This window comes from Lepidochelys olivacea (genome assembly GCF_965140295.1).
Source record: "Lepidochelys olivacea isolate rLepOli2 genome assembly, chromosome: 9".
Lineage (NCBI taxonomy): Eukaryota > Metazoa > Chordata > Testudines > Cheloniidae > Lepidochelys > Lepidochelys olivacea.
This window is the reverse complement of record NC_140419.1, coordinates 22668442-22690907: the sequence shown is the minus strand read 5'-3', so window position 1 is coordinate 22690907 and position 22466 is coordinate 22668442. Positions and strand designations below refer to the sequence as shown.

The 22466-nt window shown below is 41.8% G+C and overlaps 1 long non-coding RNA gene across 3 annotated transcripts in view; it reads right to left on the bottom strand.

Annotated features, from left to right (window-relative positions):
- Positions 1-22466, bottom strand: part of LOC311526659 — a 60508-nt gene that overhangs the window by 27856 nt on the left and 10186 nt on the right. Inside the window, exons 2-4 of one of the 3 annotated variants that reach the window (XR_014713080.1) lie at positions 15903-15995; positions 11625-11695; positions 9678-9800 (exon numbers count right to left, since the gene is read on the bottom strand). This is a non-coding gene — a long non-coding RNA (uncharacterized lncRNA). Of the gene's footprint in view, positions 1-7863; positions 7983-9677; positions 9801-11624; positions 11696-15902; positions 15996-22466 lie in introns of those variants that run through there. The other 2 variants (XR_014713082.1, XR_014713081.1) reach the window with 2 other exon arrangements.

Sequence of the window (22466 nt, the reverse complement as noted above, 5' to 3'; positions counted from 1 at the left end):
AGGAACCCTCTAGCTCCCTCTCTCTCCCCACAGTAGTGTCTTCTATGTGCAAGCTGGGCTCTGCCAAGTCCAGTGCCCCTAGTGGCGGCTAGGGAAAGGAAATTCTGCGTGCACATTAATTTCTGCAAAATTCTGCATTGCAGTGGCACAGAATTCCCCCAGGAGTACAGTGTGATTCACATACAATGCACTGAGGTTAATTTAAATTGTTGGGTCCCAAGCACTCAAAAATTCTTCCCTCTAAGCCTCTTCTCCCTCTCCTAAACCTCATGACTTTGGATGCCCGTTGAGCAACAGTTTGTGACCTCACCTATCTTCAACTTTCTGGTCACTTTCAACACACTCTTCATTATATAACTACACTGAATAGTTCCTCAAATGTACAAATACATTACAGTACAAAATTAGTTACAAGTGTTTCAGCCTAAAGGGTTGCTGGTTTCATGGAAGAAAAAGTAGTTTAGTTTAAAACAAACTTTTCCTCCACTTCTGACCCAGCCACACCTAAACTTTCCTCATCACCCTCTCCTGTTATTTGAAATAAATAGAGGGGGCTTTTTTGGTAATGAGATCCTAGCAGGATACCATTGGTAACTGATACATTGATGTGACCAAAAATTCCATCAGGCCAGCTGGAGTCTGACTATTTCTAATCTTGGGAGGACAGTTGACTTCAAGTTGAAATTTCTTCCTGTTCATCAGTGAAATATGCCAAATTACTTTTCTGTATGGAATTGTTAATTTTGTTTGCCTCCAACTGCAGTTGCTTGGCCGAAATAACAGGGTCTATTTCACACAAAAGTCATTTCACTATATTTTATGACAAACAGATATCTGTAATAGTCAAGCCAGGAAGTACAGTTCCTGGAAGGCTAGTGGAAGTGCATTTTGCTGCTAACTGGAAAAACTATGCAGTTCAAGAAAGAACAGAGGTAGTCTTCCAAGAAGAAGAGACATACTGGAACTATTCCCACAGTTTCAGGATAAAGTTAAATACTAGTTCTGAATTGCTATAGTGCTGTGTAGATGTAGTAGGCAGAAGCAGAAAGCATATACTGGAGCTGCCCTGTATACAAGCAACCCTAATGGCTGGGCAAATAGATGGATCGCTGTTAAAATGGATACAGCAGTCATGCAGCATGTACTCCCAGTTGTGGCTCAAAAGAATCAATGGTGAGAAAGTTTAGGAGTCTCATTATCAGGCAAGTATATTGTTCTCTGTCCTATTTATGGACCTCTGGGGACATATATGGAGTAGTAGGAGGCACATAGTATTAAACTTAAACACCAATGCTGCGCCCAACAAAAAAAGCAGAGGAAGACCATTATTGTAACGAGACATGTCTGCCTTCTTCAGTGATAATATGCAGCAATTACTAGCTTAGTCATTTCAATTTGCCATACACATACATTAACTAAAACTCTTTAGTGAAGAAAAAAAGAAATTCTTTCCCAGAATGATGTTCCAACAGCTACTTTTGAGAAAAACATTAGTATATCAGATATTTTTCATAAAAGCAATTAAAAATAATTTAACTTGACACCAATAGCATTAAATGAGAGTATAAAAAGTGGAAGAGAGACATTCACAGTTCAATAACATAATTATATTCAATACCTATACTTCTAATTTTTTCTGGTTTAAATTGCAAAATATTACCCTCATGCCTCACACTTCAAGTAAATAGCTATGTTGATCTGTTCTGCAGGCACATAGGCATCCAGGAGACTTGGGGTCTGATCCATAGCCCATTGAAATGAATGGAAAGCTTCCTGTTGACTTCCATGGTCTGTTATCCTACTCTCCCCACACTTATTTGCAAGGTGGCACACCAACTTCTAAGAAGAGTTTTTGAGCCATCCACAATCTAGCCCACATAATACCTTATACATAGAGAGTAACTCAAATCACAATGGGACTCTGACCCAGCTGAATCCCTGCCACAAGCCCAGCAAAGCACATATGCCCCGAGTTAGTGTATAATCTTGCCTGCTGCTTGGGATTTGGCATTATTAGCAATTCAAAACCAATAACACAATATAAACACCAGCCTCAGCCATAGGTGCTGGAACTAGGGGTACTGGGGTGTGCTCCTGCATCCCTGGCTTGAAGTGGTTTCCCTCATATACAGGTTTACAGTTTGGTTCAATGGCTCTCAGCACCTGCACTATAAAAAAAAAAAAAAAAAAAATTCCAGCATCTCTGGCCTTAGCTTCCTTCCTGAGTTTGACTGTTCCCAGGGTTTTCATGCATGACTCTTTGTCCTAGGTCTCTCTGGTCTAAAAAGAAACAACCTCCCTCTTGATTGGAGCTATTTAGACTATTTCTATGCAGCAAAGAAAAACCAGCCAACTCGGGCTCGCAGGGCTCAGATTGCAGGGTTATTTCATTGCTGTGTAGACTTCTGGGTTTGGGCTGGGGACCGGGCTCTAGGACCCTGTGGTATGGGAGGGTCCCAGAGCTCAGGCTCCAGCCTAACCCTGAGTGACTACACAGCCATTTTTAGCTCCATGGCTCGAGCCCCAGGAGCCTGAGTCAGCTGACCTCCATTTGACAGCTACTGTGAGGTAGAGTTAGGAGCTCCAGTAATACTTGTGTTTAGGGCACAAACAAGGAGTAAAATGTGGGGAGTTTGATCTGGTTCTGCTAAAACTGCAATTTAATATATATATTAATGTTTCTCATTTAGTTGGCCTCCCTTGTCAGCAGTTGCTGGCTCATTGAGGGAAGGGGAAGCAGGAGCCGGGTTCAGACTGACGAAATGGTGATGTGAGAAGGGATTTCTCCCCGACATGAAGCCAGATTCAAGGGGACAAGGCAAGGCAGTCAGGTGTCCCACCAGCTGATCAGCTGCCAAGGATATTTCTGGACCCGTTACTGACTCCACCTCTCCAGTGGATCTCATATGAAGCAGCAGTGAAAGGCATTGAAGGGACATGCCTGACAGGACTACAATGCTAGTGCTGAGCTAGTGTAATCCACACACCTGGGTGTCGTGTTCTGTCCCATCTAGTGGCACCGAGACCACTTAGAGAGAGAGTAATGAGTCTGCTCTACAGCTTTAGCTAACAGGCATATGGTTTTTATCTCATGCAGTAGAGGCTCAGGCACTTACGGCCCAGGTTCAATCCTGCCTGCCAACGACCAGGGTCTGTTGGTGTTACACTAGCTCAAGGTCCTGCTCTGGTATTATATATTATTTGTGTTATGCTTGTACCTATTACTAGTGTGACGGGTTGGATCACAGAAACCCCCTTGGGACTGCCAACGGATGTGCTGAGACTACCCCTGATCCTGCTTTCCCTGACAGCTTGGGGGTTCAGGTTTGAGCCAGACATGCTAGTCTGCTGCAAACCCAGACCCAGGTCTGAACCACGTTCCCGCAACAGCTGCAGACTTAACTGAAAGCAGCTTGAGAAGTGTTCCTGTCTCTAGCACTCATATGCCCAATTCCCAATGGGGTCCAAACCCCAAATAAATCTCTTTTACGCTGTATAAAGCTTTTGTAGGGTAAACTCATAAATTGTTCGCCCTCTATAGCATTGATAGAGAGATATGCTCAGCTGTTCCCCCCACTCCACCCCCCAGATATTAATACATACTCTGGGTTAATTAATAAGTAAAAGGTGATGTTATTAAATACAAAAAGTAGGATTTAAGTGCTCCCAAGTAATGGCAGATAGAACAAAGTGAATTACCAAGCAAAATAAAATAAAACACGGAAGTCTATGCCTAATACAGTAAGAAAACTGAATACAGATAAAACCTCACCCTCATATGTTTCAATAAGCTTCTATCACAGACTGGACGCCTTCCTAGTCTGGGCACAATCCTTTCCCCGGTACAGCCCTTGTTCCAGCTCAGGTGGTAGCTAGGGGATTTCTCATGATTGCACCCCCTTTGTTCTATTCCACACCGTTATATGGCTTTGGCACAAGGCGAGAATCTTTTGTCTCTCTGGGTCGGTTCCCCCCTCCCCCAGTGGAAAAGCACTAGGTTTAAGATAAAAAGAAAAGGAGTACTTGTGGCACCTTAGAGACTAACCAATTTATTTGAGCATAAGCTTTCGTGAGCTACAGCTCAAGGAGGTATTGTTTCATGGTCTCTGTGTATATAATGTCTTCTGCAGTTTCCACAGTATGCATCCGATGAAGTGAGCTGTAGCTCACGAAAGCTTATGCTCTAATAAATTGGTTAGTCTCTAAGGTGCCACAAGTACTCCTTTTCTTTTTGCGAATACAGACTAACACGGCTGTTACTCTGAAACCTATGTTTAAGATGGATTTCACTACCAGGTGACATGGTCACATGTCCTGTGAGACCCCAAGCCTTCATTCCTCCCAGCATGACTCACAGGAAGCCCTGCCTGCAAACAGAGCCATCCACAGTAAGTTGTCCTGGTTGATGGGAGCCATGAAGATTCCAAACCACCATTAATGGCCCACACTTTGCATAATTACAATAGGCCCTCAGAGTTATATTTCATATTTCTAGTTTCAGACACAAGAGTGATACATTTATACAAATAGGATAACCACACTCAGTGGATTATAAGTTTTATAATGATACCTTGCAAAAGACCTTTTGCATATTCCAGTTACATTATATTCACACTCATTAGCATATTTTCATAAAATCATACAGAGTGCAACGTCACAACTCTTATCTCAATTTGGGCCTCTTTGAGCTAAACACGGTACAAACATATACGGTGAGACAGGCCTTGCCCCAACAACCTTACAGTGTAAATAGACAAGATAGACAAAGGTTGGGGAATAAAAGCATAGAGGGGTGAAGCGGTTTGCCCAAGGTCACACAGCAGACCAGCTGCGGAGCGAGGAATAGAACTGAGGTCTGAGTCAAGTTCAGTGCCCTAACTGGTACTAATTAGCAGCACTGACTGCTCAGTAATCAGAACAGCTGCGTAAATATGGTCAGGGGAAACACCTGCTCTTCTTTTTACATGGTCCCAGAGGCAACTAAAATATTATTTTGGATGGATCCATATACAATTAATATGAAGAAAGAAGACAATGTACAGGTTCTGCAATATGTACATAAAGTAGCTTTTAGAACACTGTGTCAATGTATACAGAAAGCCAAGATTTAAAGGTAGGACAGTATTTTAACTGTTAACAAACCTCAGGAAAGAGCTTTGTGGTGGTAATGTCATGAGATTAGTTGCACCATGCCATTCATTCTGATGGAACTACTTCAAGGTTTGCAGGATCAGGGAACCCTTGTAAAATGCTATGCACACTTATGATGCTGTAAAAACTATTCAGAAGGACTACTCATATAAGTAAGGATTACATGTGTAAATAAGAATTACAATATCAAGCCCTAAACTCAAAAAACTATCAACCAGAAAAGGGAATGATTGATGTAACTGAGACAACACAAAGCACATACAGTAGCTTTCAGACTAATATGTAGATTTATGCAGAAAACAAATATAAAAAGATGCATTTGTTACAATCAAAGTATGATCCAGCATCAGGAAAGAGATTTTTTTTTCCACTCACACATATAAATATATGTGCTGTAATTATGTATTTTGTTTTTCTAAACTTTGTATGGCATGTCTGTTTTATTATCATGCGACTTCTTGTTTTTTTACAGGATTAGTAGCAAACTTGTCTTCAGTAATAATTAGATTGAATCTTAATCTGGTAATTTATTTTTAAAAATCCTTCCATTGTATATTGAAGATTTGTAAAACAAAGCAGGTAAAAAAGATAGTAATCATCCTTGGAATGACTGCACAGCTATTAGGTGTGATAATAGATAATGTTTTCATTGCCTTGCTGTATTTGCAATCTGTTTACTGTTCAATGACACAAAGGGATGAATGAGGGAAAGTTTTTGAACCTAAATTTGCCCCCAGGCAGCTCTTATTTATGCACATACATTTTAGAAAAGTGTATCCTTTTGTGTTTGAAGAAAGGCATGCATAATACAGATTGCCTTCACAGCTGCCTGTGTGGCTGAACTGTGTGAATGAGCAAGCCTCATGTTCTTCTTGTTGTTGTTATTTTGGTTTTGGTTTTAATTTACAATTGCTGCCTCCTTTTGAATGTTATCTTTCCCTACCTCAGCCCCACCCAGGTAGCTCAAACATGGTCAGATATGCAGGACATAGTAGACTGCTCATGTCAAGCCATTTGAATGCTCTTTGGTTTAAATAGTCAATGAGGGGAGGGGAGCTGGATGACCCTGGGGTTAAGAGATACGTATTTTTCTGAGTAACAGCCGTGTTAGTCTGTATTCACAAAAAGAAAAGGAGTACTTGTGGCACCTTTGAGACTAACCAATTTATTTGAGCATAATCTTTCGTGAGTTACAGCATCTGATGAAGTGAGCTGTAGCTCACGAAAGCTTATGCTCAAATAAATTGGTTAGTTTCTAAGGTGCCACAAGTACTCCTTTTGTATTTTTCTGCCTGTAGGTTCCTGGTTCAGAGTAAGCCCAAGGCCCCAGTCCTGCAATGAGCTCCATTCTGGGGCTACCTACAGCTGAGTGCAGATCAGTGCCCAGGCCAGTGTTGAGTGAAAGCTGCTGCCATCTGGAGATTGTTTGGTAGCCACGTGAAATGAGTTAGTCTCAGTCAATCGTCCCCACAAATGGTACTCTGGTTGTCAGTCTCAGCAGAGGGAACAAGAAGGGAAAATATGCATGGAGACAGAACCTCCCTTTCACAGTAGGGATGGTCCCTCCATGGTAGGGTTGAAGTGTGTTGTTGGGACACGCAAGGAGGCCTGCCCTGTGTGTGCGATATGTGCTTTGTGAGTGAACCTATGTCTTTGGTCTACAGAGCTATCCAGCCAGTATCTTTCATAGGCACCACATTTACTAAAATAATAATAAAGGAATGCTGCTTAGGAAGTTCAATTCTGTCACTGTCAATTAGAACGAAACCAAACAAAATACAGTATATTCTCAGCCAGTTTAGTGTACTGGAATGTTAATACTGCATTTCACAGAAAGGCTGTATTACACACTTAATAAATCACCGGGGAAAAGAAAAGCAGTAATATGTACTCCTGTAAAACCTGAATTGCATATAAATATAGAACGTCTTCTAAAGATGCAGAGACAGACAGACTTATGAATACCACTCTGTGAAAATGACAGTTGCCCTTGAATGGAGACTAGGAATCAGCAACAGTCGCAGTTACAAATTTAAACTGTAATGAAATAGACTGATGTATCCTTGTCCAATGCTTTGAAGGATGCCTACAAAAGTATCTTTTTCACCAATGGTCATGCCCTCCCATTTTTTCCCCGAGTCCATAGATCTTGTTTTCCAGTAGCACCTATGCACCCAGAGAATGTTACTGTTTTGGGAGGAGGCATATTTGTATCAAAGTGGATTCTGCATTTAACCTGAATCCATCCCTGATCAGCCTGTTCAAATAAAAGAAAGGTCAAAAGGGAATGATAGTTCTACATATACATGCATTTCTAGAGGTTGCGGAATAGGGTTCAGAATATGCTGATATTTATCCAACCAGTCTCAATTGTTCTATATAAGTTTAGAAGCTGAGGTTGGAAAAGATTCAGTATTAGAGGAGATGTAATTTTCCAGTAATGTAAAATCATACAATTAGCAGCCATTTTTCCCTGGACCACCCATGACTATTATAAGATAAATTGTCTGATCAGTATACATCACAAGACGGTAGAATATCCAGCCATTTATCTATCTCTTGTAAAATTTGGCCCTAAAATGGTTTCACACGTGGGCCTTCCTGAGAATGTTTTTCCTCTCCAGTTATAGCTGAACGTTATAATTGAACAGTGGTATTTCACAGCACAATTCATGATGTATGTGCAGCTTTTTTAAAGCATTTTAAATAGAGATGCCTTCATCTCTCAAGTTTGTAACCATTGTTCAGTAAGAGAGACAGGAACAACAGAAATCCATGGATGTAGGGTCTTCCTACAGATGTTGCTGTACTTCTCAGAATCTAGGTGTTTTCTTAAAAACAAAACAAAACAATTCAAAACCCTGACCCTTTTAGATGCAAAATTAGTTTATATAAATCAATTCCAAACACAGCCTAATGAGGTGATCTTAACAAATGCCTCCCCATCCAGTCCTGCAGCCAGGACCATAGTTTAATCTGGTAATTAATTTTTTCCCTGCCTCTGAGTTGCACAGTGAATATAGGACTGTATAGACTCTAAACCACAGCACCCTAGCAGCACTGTTCCCTCTAAGCTGTGCGCATGTGTGCACGCACACACAGATCCTAAACCCCACGCACTAAAATTTGCACAGAAGCACAACAATTTGCACAGAAGAAATTTTTTGTGCACACGGCCTGTCAAAAATTAGAGGGAACATTGCCTAGCAGTCAGTTGCATCACAAATGCCTCAAGCTGTCCCTGAAATCAATGCACTGTTGTCTTGTTTGCTTTGCTCCCAGCCAGACTGAAATATACTGTGTTACCATTCAAAGTGTCGCTCTCCCCCATTGTCATTAATAGTTAACTTCAGCACACATTTTTGATCATGTAAAGCTTATGACAGAAAGAGAGAGAGAGAACCAATGCTCTTCACTGAAACTTAATTGAGGGGCAGATTATTTCCCCCCTGTTCCTCTTTTGTGCTGCCTGAACCTTGTAAAGGAGACAGAATCTTGCTGCAGCTGTCCTGCCCAGAGTTCCCTGCGGTGGAGGAGTCACACCCCCGAACCTAGCATAGGGTGAATGTTAGGGGCAGGGGGAAGCAGAGCTTTATCTTCTAATTCTCAGCTGGCTAAATTCTGCTCCTGGGTCAGGTTTCAGAGTAGCAGCCGTGTTAGTTTGTATTCGCAAAAAGAAAAGGAGTACTTGTGGCACCTTAGAGACTAACATCCGATGAAGTTAGCTGTTGCTCACGAAAGCTTATGCTCAGTTAAATTTGTTAGTCTCTAAGGTGCCACAAGTACTCCTTTTCTTTTTGCTCCTGGGTCACTAAGCATGGCTCTTAATGACATCAGTGGGAGCCATGCACAAATGACCAAGGGCAGAATTATTTCCTTAATATTGCTGCCCTGTGGTACAATGTACATTTTTTAACATTATCAAAATTCATGAGTTAATACCTTTGGCCAGTAAATAGCCAGAATAAATATTAAGACGATGATATAGCACTGTTTGTGGATTCATGTATTTCAAGTATTTCAGCTATTTCCATACTTACATTCCTCACAATTGTGCCTGTGAGACCAGTTTATAAAGTTGCCTCGTTTCAAAGCAATGATAATTGCACAAAATTCCACAAGTCTTTTGCGAGGGTAGAGGAACTGTCCTAAGATTCTGACAAATGTTTTGCTGAGACTTATTGATCCTGCCTTTTGTTTACCAAGCTTATTTACTCTTTATAAGTGTTAGAGTTTTTAATTATTCTACTTGTGTCTGACAAATTAGAGCTGGCATTGAATAGGAAAGGAAGCCTAGCCAAATGGAAAACAAATGAAAAATGAATTCACAAGCCCAGTGAGTTTGGATAAACCTCTGCAAATCTGTGTTGATTTGAGGAGAGTTTAGTAATGGTCAATTTTCTGCTTACATTTGGGTGGAGCATTCAAGGGTTCAAATGTTTTAAACTGAGTCTGAGTCTTTTCAGCAAATATCACATTTATTCCTCCCCTGCCCCCTATGACCCCTTCTTGGAGCCTGCGCTCACCTTGTATATCTCCTACCTCCTCATCCAGCTGTGGAACTCAGCAAATCTGTGCGTTCCTTTGGCAGGAGCTGCTTATCATTCAGACTTGCTGGTTAGTTGTGTCCCAGGGTGTATGGCATACCTCTAAAACACAAGACCGAGATTTTTTCTGAGGCACTTAGGAGTACAGCAGGACTGGAGAGGGGGGTTTTCTGAAGGCAGAGTGGCACTCTAAACCATTTATGTCAAGAGTGCCCACTGTTCTTAAGTACCCTCTCGTCTGATGGCACAGAAGAACTAACCAGGCAGCTTCTACACTGCTAGCCTTCTCCCTTCTCTCTGATCCTCTTCTTTACTCACGGTAGCACAAGGACAGAATATAGAGTAGGGGAGATGATCTGGCTTCCCATTCCCCCAAATACATTTACATTAGATAGAGTAGGAATGGAATAAGGCACCAGAGAGGAAGAGGAGTGGCCCACCATTATGAGAGCACACTCCCACATTGCTAACATGACTGAGGGAGGAAGGGGAAAGTGAAGAGAAGAGAAATGGCCATGAGAGATGAGCAGGAGTGCAGTGTGAAGGAAGAGATGGACATTGGAAGGAATGCAGGGGAAAGGGGTAGGATTGCTAAGGAAGAAAGAATGGTGGGTGATAGTGTCCAGGGAGAGGTAGGAAATGGCTGGGTATAGATTGATGATAATAAATGGTTGGCGTAAAACAGGCAGTTGAGAATATCAAGCAGGAGACAAGGGAAGGAGACTAGGCAGAGGGAATACACAGATGAGCAAGGATTCAGAGTAGAGAAAATAAGGCATGTGAAAGGAGGAGGAAGTGGCACAACGAATGATTCAGAAAGCTGTATATGGGAAAGATGGGGAGGGATAGCTCAGTGATTTGAGCACTGGCCTGCTAAACCTCGGGTTGTGAGTTCAATCCTTGAGGGGGCCATTTAGGGATCTGGGGCAAAAATTGGGAATTGGTCCTGCTTTGAGCAGGGGGTTGGACTAGCTGACCTCCTGAGGTCCCTTCCAACCCTGATATTCTATGATTCTATGAACAGTTATGCAAAAGGAACTCATGAACATGTGCATTGGTTAAAATAAACACCATTATCAGTGTTCTGTATTATTTATTTCTGTTGGTGCATGATACTTTTATGCTTTTAAGATGTAAAGAGTGTTGATCTTGATGAGGAAAAAAGAGAGAGAGAGAGATTGTTAAGCAAAACTAGACTCTTCATCTGTAGATAACCAGTGCCAGAGGACTCCTTCGAGAGATGCTGATATTAGACTGCTAATAACTTCATTAAAATCTATTTACTTATTGAAGTCTAATTTTTTTATAATTGCCTTTAATGTACTTTTGTTAAATCAGTGAGGTAGCATTTGCTCTCTACTGATTTAAGTGGAATTTTAGTTTAAATATATCCAAGTGCTAATCCCTACCTCACTGAAGCAGCAATAAACCTTCTGATGTCTGTCTCAGCATATTTTACAGTGTTTGTGAATAAAATCACCCATCTTAACTGGCCAGTTCGTTGTCCTGAATGACATGGTCCCAAAGGTTTCAAGCAGCAGACCCATCTTTTTCTCTGCTGTACCATGTTAAAGGTAACCTTGAATGAATTTTAATATCATTGGGTGTGTTCCTTCCTTTATCATTCATTGGGAGCCTAAAAGGGTTGTGTGCATTTTAAAAGTTTTTTTTCCTGATTTTCCCCCTTAGAAATATTTAGAATAGCAACAGTCTCATCTGCCTTGGTTTAGTTGTGGAGGTCTTGTCAGGAAGTTCTCAGATAATCAATATTGTTATTTCTCATGCCTTAACTGAAAGGGTGTTTTTCTTTAAGAAGGACTCTCTTTCTCCAAAATGTTAATTAGCCATGAAGTTAAATACATACTAACAAAAACCAACAAACAGGTGCTTAATACCAACTAATTAAATAATTCCCTTCTCACTTACTTGGTTTTTGTAATGTGGCCATTTTAATAGTTTTCCAGTCATCACAGAGTCCTCCAGACTGTAGATAGGATCTGAATTTATTTGTAAAAAACAAGCCAAAAAAGGATATTGAGTAAATCAAACAAATATTTCAGGCTGCCTTCATCTATCATAGAGAAGCAAAAAAAAAAGATCATGAGACCAATTATGTTTAATCTTTGTAACTCACCTTTAGGATACCTTGCCTATAAAGTACAATTCTGTCAATATTAACACTGTCTGAAACTTACGTTTGTACATGGTACTGCTAACATGCACTCTGCTGCTATGTTGAAGCAGCTTGCTCCTTTCTGAAAAGAACGAGGACTGTCTGTCCATTGAGTCACTACTCAAAAGGTCTAAAGCCTGGGTTCCACTCTTCTTTTTCTTTAAGGGTAGGTGAAAGGGGGATCCCAAAACCATGAAACCTTTTGCTGCTGTAAAATGGAATCACAGTATGGAAAAGACTGGGAACCACTGGCTTAAAAGAATCAAGAAAATGGTCAAAAATTAAAAGGTGAAAGACAGTTTTCCCTCTTCTCCATCCCTTCCTCTTTGTCTCAACAGATACAAGATATAAAGAAACTTTAATCACGTAAACTCAGGTTTCCATGTGCTGCTCCCCACTCCCAGCCTTCTTATGCACAGGATTAAATTGCTACACTTAAAAGTTTAAACCTATCAGCCCCAAAAGGAAACACTCACCACCTTTTTTTGCAAGACGATTTGATTGCAGTAATATAAACTGCCCCTTTTCTTCATTCTGTGTTGAAAAGGGGCCTGTACCTTTAAAATCAGGAGATTTAACATGCAGATATTCCCAGTGAAGTTTGCAGATACATCTAAATATCTTGATTCTTGCTTGTTTGCAGGTAGGCTCCTGTGCTTTTTATTCTAATATGTCATATTATGTGCTGTTAATTTTTAAAGAGAAATGGCAAGATTTTGTGTTTCCACATTCCAGTAGTGGTAAATATTCTTTTTGTTGCTGGAGTCTAAATTGTAATGAGAAGAAACAGGGCTGAGAGTAAAATGTGTAGCAATGCAGCAAGCATGCGTTTCTACCTTACTATGTAAAATTATCAATATTACAGCATTTGTAACCCAAAGAATTTTAGACTAATAGCATAGACTAATCATAATAATTTAATGTGCAATTTTAGACCAGAGAGCCCCTTTTATGTAAAAAGAAAAGGAGTACTTGTGGCACCTTAGAGAGACTAACCAATAAATTGGTTAGTCTCTAAGTCACCTCATAAAGTCTCTAAGGTGGCACAAGGACTCCTTTTCTTTTTGCGAATACAGACTAACACGGCTGTTACACTGAAACCTTTTATGTAAGAATAAGCTGTAATAAATGAGAGATCATTTCACATATCATAGAATCACAGAATCATAGAATATCAGGGTTGGAAGGGACCCCAGAAGGTCATCTAGTCCAACCCCCTGCTCGAAGCAGGACCAATTCCCAGTTAAATCATCCCAGCCAGGGCTTTGTCAAGCCTGACCTTAAAAACCTCTAAGGAAGGAGATTCTACCACCTCCCTAGGTAACGCTATCAGATGCAGTGCAAGTTTAAATGAAATGCGGAGAGTCTGCAGCATGCAATGACATTATGCTTTGCAAGCTTTAAAAAGTTTTGCAAGAACGTTAGCTATAAGAAATTGTTTGTGTGACCATGAAAAGAAATGAAAACGGTCCTAGGGAAGTTTGCAGGCAGGCAGAACCAGTGCTGGAATCTTGCTTGTTTGCAGGTTGGCACTGCATGCCCCTATATACATGCCAATATATTGCTTTGTGGGGAGGAGAGGACGACAAATACTGGGTCCAATCCCTATCCCCTTGAAGTCAATGACAAAGCTTCCAGTGACTCCAATGAAAGCAGGATTGGGCACTGTATTTGGAAACTCAGCATGGCCTGTATCTTCCATTGCAGGGAGAATACACTCTGTGTACAGCACTGATGATGGAGAAGGGGTGGACTTGTGCAGTTCAAGTGACTAGGACACACAAATTCATGTTACCCTCCAATTTGTTTTCCCCCTCTCTGTTTTACTTGGCACTGCCAGAACCAACGTTTTTTTAAATAGATGTTTTATGCCAGCTGCCTTCCTGCAGACCCAAAATGAAGCCATTTCCATGGCTGTTGAGGCTATACTGAAAGTAGTTTTTATTTAGTAGAGAATGTTGATATTAGTAGTAAATGTATGCATGTAAAACATAGCATGTCACACATGGAAACATGCAAATGCAATGCCCATATATGCTGTATTCAGTATACAAATATGTACATGTTCATATATAAATGGCCTTTAAGCCTTGTTTTAAACAGTTAAGAAGCCAAGAAAAATGCAGTAACTCAAACACAAAAAGAGATGTTTACATTTTTCAGGGATCCTCCTTGTCATTTTCCATGGCATTCAGGTGTCATAAATCATTTAGAGCTGAACCATTTCTCTGCAGTTGTTATGCAGGGGAGTGAACTGTACGTCAGTATTAAAAGTCTCTACATTCTCCAATCCTTTAAAAAATATTTTTCTGTCTGAAGTTATATTTATTTTAAAGGAATATTTATTTTAGATAACAAATACTCTGTACTGATCTGTGAAACAGAAGACTGTTTTTACAAGCACATTTATTGTGAAATTCTCCCCCCACCACTGCTCTGCAAACCAAAGCAATTTAATTTTGTTTGTTTTATGTACTGACTGAACAGGAATGTAAGCTCCTAGCCTCACAGGTCACATAGGACTTAAATTGGGCCTCATAAAGTCACTAAAACTGAGGGGCTGAGCAAAATATTCACATCTCTCTTTGTAGTTTAAGGATAAGTAAAGCTCTAGCGTCTCTTTTTCTTCATTCTGTGACAAACTGAATGAAGAAAGGTGTGTTAAGTATAGTAATGACTGCTGTCAAAAATACATAAATCCCAGTCCCATGAGCTAGAAAATCTCAAAGGTAAGATTCCACCGACCTCCATAGGTAAAATTAAGACATTAAGGAAAAGACAAATCTGCATTGCTCTTGTATATAAGGAGTACATTCATATGCAGAAATTTGCACTTTTTTAGGATTTATAAACAAATTTTGCCTAGATTGCCACCAACATTGGCCACCTTTCTAAGGGCTCTCTCTTTCTTGGCACTCAAGCATGTTCTTGGCACTCAAGTATGCTTCTTTCCCCCAATAGATTTTCACTTTTATAGGGGTTTGTCCCTGGGCTGTACCCTCAAATATGTGTAAAATAGTCTTGGGAAACAAACAGACAATTTCAGTTGTACTTAGGACAAATTTTGAGTATCAGCTGCCTCTCTCCTACTAAAATAGCTCCATAGGGCTAATTACAGCCACACCTATACAGAAAAATATCAAAACTTTCATGATGTTACAGCTCACATACTCTTACTTTGGACTTCTAGTCCCGGGGTATCCCATTTGGCTGGATGCCCTGAATTTTTTACTTCATATCTCAGGCATGTACACTCAGTGGGAATGTCAGAGGCTTACACGAGGCCCATATAGCACAGTAAAATTTAGATAGGCAGTACACATGGGGACAGGTCTGCATAGCTACCAGTGTGGCCAATCACGAGAGTTTTGTTTAGTATTTTTTTTTTCTAGCCAGGCCTATAAGGGCTGTGTTTTTGATCTGGCAAACTGCACTAATGGCAGTTATCCTAGGCAACTGATGCCAGGCACATGTTGTTCATACTTGAAATTTGGACTTAAAATATAAATTTGCAAAGCCCTAACTGATTTTGTTTATTACAAGTATTTTAAGGCATCCATCACATGGTATCTGTTTTCACTTTGCATACATTAAAACAGACCCAAATAACACGCTATCCAAATTAGAGAGCATATATTTTGTGATCCTTTGCCGTATCTGTGACCTGTGTCTGGTAAGATCTTTAATGGTGACTAGCAGCCAGCAGAGTGTCCGAAATCAACACTTTCCCTCCCTCACCCCCCTCGCGCAACACACCTTTCACGATTTATGGGTGCTACACGTGCCTATGATGTGGTGTACTTCAGTCAGTGCACTAAATGCCCCAGTAGCAACTATGGTGGTGAAACCAGACAATCACTATGCTCTTGAATGAACTCACACAGGAAAACGATAACAGACTAAAACACCCATCACCTGTGGGTGAACACTTTTCACAAAACAATCGCTCTATATCTATTTTTCACACCCTTGAGCAACATAAGTTTTGCTGACATAAATGATAGTGTAGACATGGCCTAAGTTTCCTATACCTGAAGAAGAGCTCTGTGTAAGCTTGACAGCTTGCTTCTCTCATCAATAGAAGTTGGTCCAATAAACGATATTACCTCGCCCACCTTGTCTCTCTAGGAAATTGAGAGAAAGAATTGTAGTAAGGAGCTCGTGTATTCTATGCCACATTGGTTGGCAAGATCCAAGGTTGCTACAGTTCTATATCAGGGTCCCTAGATTTTGTGCTAGGTGATTTAAATGAAAAGATAATACAATCACTCCAGTAGCCCCTGTGTTGTTTACTTTACGCTGGCTCTACATGTTTAGTCTTCAATATTCACAGTTGGTTTTTTTTGTACTGATAACTCTGTCACAGAACTTGTCAGGAAGGAAACCCAAAGTTCTGATAGCACAATGGGGAACAGTTTGGTCTTTAGGTACCTGGGAAAATGAGGGAGTCCATTTGTGAATGATGGATAAGCACATTAACTGGATATTTCTGCTGAATTGATCAGCAAAGAAATATTTAACAAAGCTGGCATTTAAATAGTCGTCTCTTTGTTTCAGAGTTAACCCACTGATATGAAAGGGGCAGTTATTCCTTCTCAGAGCTGTTGTTTCCAGCTATCTGCAGACTTGGGAAGAAGAGATTGCAGCTGTTACACTTGGCTTACATTTCCAGGGTTAGTTTAATAACCATGATAGCAAGAAAATTATTCTTTGTAAATGAAAGCTTAGGTTCTGGAGCATAATTCCCCATAGCAAACTTGGCAGATGTGGAATTATGGAGTACATGGGGCCATACCTCCAATAGGCAGAAAACCTTTAAAGAAAAACTGTCTTACAGCTTACTAAAAGTGGATAGGTTTGGGATCTGGCACATATCAACCTGTGGAACTCTTTGCCAGAGAATGTTGTGAAGGCAAAGACTATAACAGGATTAAAAAAAGAACTAGGTAAGTTCATAGAGGGTAGGTCCATTAATGGCTATTAGGCAGGATGGATACGGATGGTGTCCCTAGCCTCTGTTTGCCGGAAGCTGGGAATGGGTGATGGAGATGGATCACTTGAAGGTTACTTGTTCTGTTCATTCCCTCTGAAGCACCTGGGAATGGCTACTATTGGAAGACAGGGTACTGGTCTAGATTGAACTTTGGTCTGATCCAATATGGCTGTTCTTATGTTATGTTCTTATATGTACTGGGATCAGATTCCAGAGGCATGGACCCACCACTGAGTGTGTTCTGGTCCTGGTTCTTGTGAGATTTACCTTCTCTGGGTCAAATAGCTGAAGTATTATTTCTGAGTGCATGATGATGAATGCAGTTGTCACAGTATATGGGTGACTGGAGAGAGGCAGGAAGGTCTCTGAGATAACAGGCCCCTAGACCAGGCAACTGCAATTGCATTAGCAGATCTTTCAGAGAAGTCTCTGAACTTGGACTGTACATGACATTCAGTATCACTAATGTTGTCAGTATACCAGTGTTATCTGTACAGATGCTGACTAGGTATTTCAGATGAGGTAATGGAGATTCTCTCTCATGGACATGTAAATATCAACATATATTCCTATTAATTAAACACAGAGCCTGCTTTATTATTCAGTGTAGGAATAAATGTATCTGGAAGAGGGAAAATATATAAGGCAGCTTCTCCTTTTCAAAAGTTGCCATAATAGTGACTTGTGTTCATGTGAAATAGAGCATTCCTGTAACATCCTAGGATAGTGAGATTTGCATCACTTCATGAAACAGTGGCCTGGGGATTTGGCTTGTTAGTCTCGATCATATTTACATGATAATCATGGAATTCAACTGTTCTGATCATATTAAACAGTGAGCTTATTGGAAGCCCCTGGATGACTTTAAATGTACACGGACTGTTGTCTTTGTTAATAGTTGTGCATAAATCTGTGGGTTGAACAATAAACAGCTTCAAACATGATAACTGTGGAAAAACGGCAGTCTCTCACTTGAGTAAAAGTTGTCCAGCTTTCTGTAAAAGTGCAATATTGTCTGCTTTGCTCACTTCACAGCTTAGCCAAAACTGAACTAAACCACCTAAATTTCTCATCTATGGTGTTTTTATTTTGGGAAAGATTTAGGGTAACTGAACAAGTTGTTCATGAGAGAACTTTTTAAAAATGTCACATCTTAAAACAATTTGGCTTAAAAATTCCAAATCGAGATAATACTGTTGTCCACAGTGAGGACTGGTGCCTTTAGGTATTTTTTCAAAGACTTGAATGGGTAATATTGTAAGCTAGCCTATGTATTTTTATGGGAGGCTTCAAAGAGCTCATGAGGTCTCCTGCTCATATTGTAATATCTCAGTGAGATTTCATACATATATTACAGTGTTTGAGGTGGCAGCCTGCAAATATTTTCATATCCGTGAGTTCTGGTGCAGGAAATCAGGTTTCACGTTGCACAATGGGTGGGGCTATGAAGGGGGCAGGAAGGGCTCTGAGCGGCAGGAAGGAGAGGAAGCTCAGATATTGTAATACTTGTCATAGACTTCCATAGGGATGTCTTACATGGATAGGGTTGCCAACCTCCTGGTTTTGCCGGGCATCTCCTGGAATCAGGCGCCACCTCCTGGAGGCTATGGAAACCAATTCGAGAGAGTTTAGGCCGCTAAAAGTCCGGCAGAACACCAGGGCTAAGGCAGGCTCCCTGCCTGCCCTGGCCCTCGCCACTCCCGGAAATGGCCAGCATGTCCTTGCGGCCTCTGGAGGCTGCAGGGGGTCCCGGCCCGCTGCCCCCACCCTGAGCGCCGACTCCACAGCTTCCATTGGCTAGGAACTGGTGGGGAGAGTGCTCAGGGTGGGGGCAGTGCGCGGAGCCCCCGAGCGCTCTCCCCACCAGGGTCCACGAGGATGAGCTGGCTGTTTCCGGGACCCTCCTGAGGTAAGCACCGCCTGGCAGGAGTCCCCACCCCTTGCCCTCTCCCATACCCCAACCCCCTGTCCCTGCCCTGAGCCCCCTCCCATACCCAAACTCCCTCCCAGAGCCTGCACCCCTCACCCCCTCCTACACCCCAACTCCCTGCCCCAGCCCTGAGCCCCCTCCCACACCCAAACTCCCTCCCGAGCTTGCATCCCAACCCCCTGCCCCAGCCCAGTGAAAGTGAGTGAGGGTGGGGGACAGCGAGCAATGGGGGGGGGGGAAGGAGTCAACCGGGCACAGCCTTGGAGAAAAGGCAGGACAGGAGCGAGGCAGGGCAAGGCCAGAGTGTTTGGGTTTGTGTGATTAAACAGTTGACAACCCTATACATGGAAGGTATATCAAGGGGCATGAACAGAGTTAAGATTGCTTGGGACTTGCATTTTATGCAACTTTCTTAAATTAAAAATGTGTTTATTGTCTGTCTCCCTTCTCTCTGTCTCTTTAAAAGGTGAGCTTGATTATTATTACAAGTTAATGCATTTATTTCATTACCATTTTAGCTTCATTATAACTTCCGTCTAATATGTATTTCCAAGACATGTATGTGAAGCTAAAATGGTAATGAAATAAATGCAACAGCTTGCTTATCATTACAAGCTGTTAACTTTTTAAATGGCCATGCATTAATTTGACAAAAGTCCTAAATACAATATTGTATTTTCCTGATGTGTCTTTTAGTTTCAGAATAAACTTGACTCACTTTGTGGGCATTAAAGTCTCTTTGTTGCACTGCATAAAATTACTGTAAAGCATGTTCTTTTTATCTACAAGGATTTGTGTTCACACCCTTCACCCTTTAAAATTTCTGTGCCTTTTAAGTTGTTCATTGCTTTGGAAAGGCAACATATTTGACTTGTAAAAAGAGATAAATTACTTATTCTTTTTAACAATATCTGGTCTCTTCTTGTGAAGAGTGAGGGGAAATATACTATATAAATATATAAAATTAAAAACGTAGAGTGCTAACCACGTGATTAAATAAGACTGAGTATCCATCTTCATTTTAACAGAAAACAAATAAAGATTGGAAAATACATGTGTCTTCATTACCATAATGTAAGCATCTAATTAGTTGTGGAAGAAATACACCAGGTACAGCAGAACCTTTCTTTTAATATGAAAGAGTTATGCTGGATGGAGAAGATAGTGTTGCATACAGATGACTACTTTTTTTGTTTTGAGGGGTTTGGGGTGGGGGGAGTAGGAAGGGGGTTCATAACACATATCTGGTTCTTGCTTTTATTTGTCTACACTGGCAGATTGACATAAATGTCTCTTTGGTTGACCTCTGAAACAGGGCAGTTATTTCTTCTAACCTGATGAATGGAGCTTGAAACCTTGAAAATGACCCAAGATCTGAACCATTGTTCATTTTACCTTATACTTGTCCTTATACAAGTGTTGTTAAGCCCTAGTCTACACTAGGAGTTGAAGTCGAATTTAGCAGCGTTAAATCGATTTAACCCTGCACCCGTCCACATGACTAAGCCCTTATTTTCGACTTAAAGGGCTCTTAAAATTGATTTCCTTACTCCACCCCCGACAATGGGATTAGCACTGAAATCGGCCTTGCTGGGTCGAATTTGGAGTATTGTGGACGCAATTAGACGGTATTGGCCTCCGGGAGCTATCCATTGTGGATAGCATTGTGGAGCTCCATTGTGACCACTCTGGACAGGACTCTCAACTCAGATGCACTGGCCAGGTAGACAGGAAAAGGCCCGCGAACTTTTGAATTTCAATTTCCTGTTTGGCCAGCATGGCAAGCTGCAGGTGACCATGATGGAATCCCAGAATCGCAAAAGAGCTCCAGCATGGACAGAACAGGAGGTACGGGATCTGATCGCTGTATGGGGAGAGGAATCCGTGCTATCAGAACTCCATTCCAGTTTTCAAAATGCCAAAACATTTGTCAAAATCTCCCAGGGCATGAAGGACAGAGGCCATAACAGGGACCCGAAGCAGTGCTGTGTGAAACTTAAGGAGCTGAGGCAAGCCTACCAGAAAACCAGACAGGCGAGCAGCCACTCTGGGTCCGAGCCCCAAACATGCCGCTTCTATGATGAGCTGCATGCCATTTTAGGGGGTTCAGCCACCACTACCTCAGCCGTGTTGTTTGACTCCTTCAATGGAGATGGAGGCAACACGGAAGCAGGTTTTGGGGACGAGGAAGATGATGATGATGAGGTTGTAGATAGCTCACAGCAAGCAAGCGGAGAAACCATTTTTCCCGACAGCCAGGAACCATTTCTCACCCTGGACCTGGAGCCAGTACCCCCCGAACCCACCCGAGGCTGCCTCCCAGACCCGCCAAGCAGAGAAGAGACCTCTGGTGAGTGTACCTTTTAAAATACTATACATGGTTTAAAAGCAAGCATGTTTAATGATTAATTTGCCCTGGCATTCATGGCTATCCTGGATATACTCCCAAAGCCTTTGCAAAAGGTTTCTGGGGAGGGCAGCCTTATTCCATCCACCATGGTAGGACACTTTACCACTCCAGGCCAGTAGCACGTACTCAGGAATCATTGTAGAACAAAGCATTGCAGTGTATGTTTGCTGGCGTTCAAACAACATCCGTTCATTATCTCTCTGTGTTATCCTCAGGAGAGTGATGTCATTCATGGTCACCTGGTTGAAATAGGGTGCTTTTCTTAAGGGGACACTCAGAGGTACCCGTTCCTGCTGGGCTGTTTGCCTGTGGCTGAACAGAAATGTTCCCCGCTGTTAGCCACGGGGGTGGGGGAGGAAGCGGGTGAGGGGCTAGCCACGCGCTGGGGGGGGGGAAGGGAAAATGCGACCTTGTAACGAAAGCACATGTGCTATGTATGTAATGTTAACAGCAAGGTTTACCGTGAAAGAGTGTACCCATTGTTCTATAAAATGTGTCTTTTTAAATACCACTGTCCCTTTTTTTTTCTCCACCAGCTGCATATGTTTCAAGGGATCACAGGATCTTCTCCTTCCCAGAGGCTAGCGAAGATTAGAAGGCGAAAAAAATGCACTCGTGATTAAATGTTCTCTGAGCTCATGCTGTCCTCCCACACTGACAGAGCACAGACAAATGCCTGGAGGCAGACAATGTCAGAGTGCAGGAAAGCAGAAAATGCCCAGGAGGAGAGGTGGCGGGCTGAAGAGAGTAAGTGGCGGGCTGAAGAGAGGGCTGAAGCTGAAAGGTGGCAGCAGCGTGATGAGAGGAGGCAGGATTCAATGCTGAGGCTGCTGGAGGATCAAACAAATATGCTCCAGTGTATGGTTGAGCTGCAGGAAAGGCAGCAGGAGCACAGACCTCCGCTACAGCCCCTGTGTAACCTACCGCCCTCCTCCCCAAGTTCCATAGCCTCCTCACCCAGATGCCCAAGAATGCGGTGGGGGGCCCTCCAGCCACCCAGCCACTCCACCCCAGAGGATTGCCCAAGCAACAGAAGGCTGGCATTCAATAAGTTTTAAACTTTTAAAGTGCTGTGTGGCCTTGTCCTTCCCTCCTCCACCACCCCTCCTGGTGCTTCTCTCCTCCACCACCCCTCCTGGGCTACCTTGGTAGTTATCCCCCTATTTGTGTGATGAATTAATAAAGAATGCATGAATGTGAAGCAACAATGACTTTATTGCCTCTGCAAGTGGTGATCAAAGGAAGGAAGGGAGGGTGGTTAG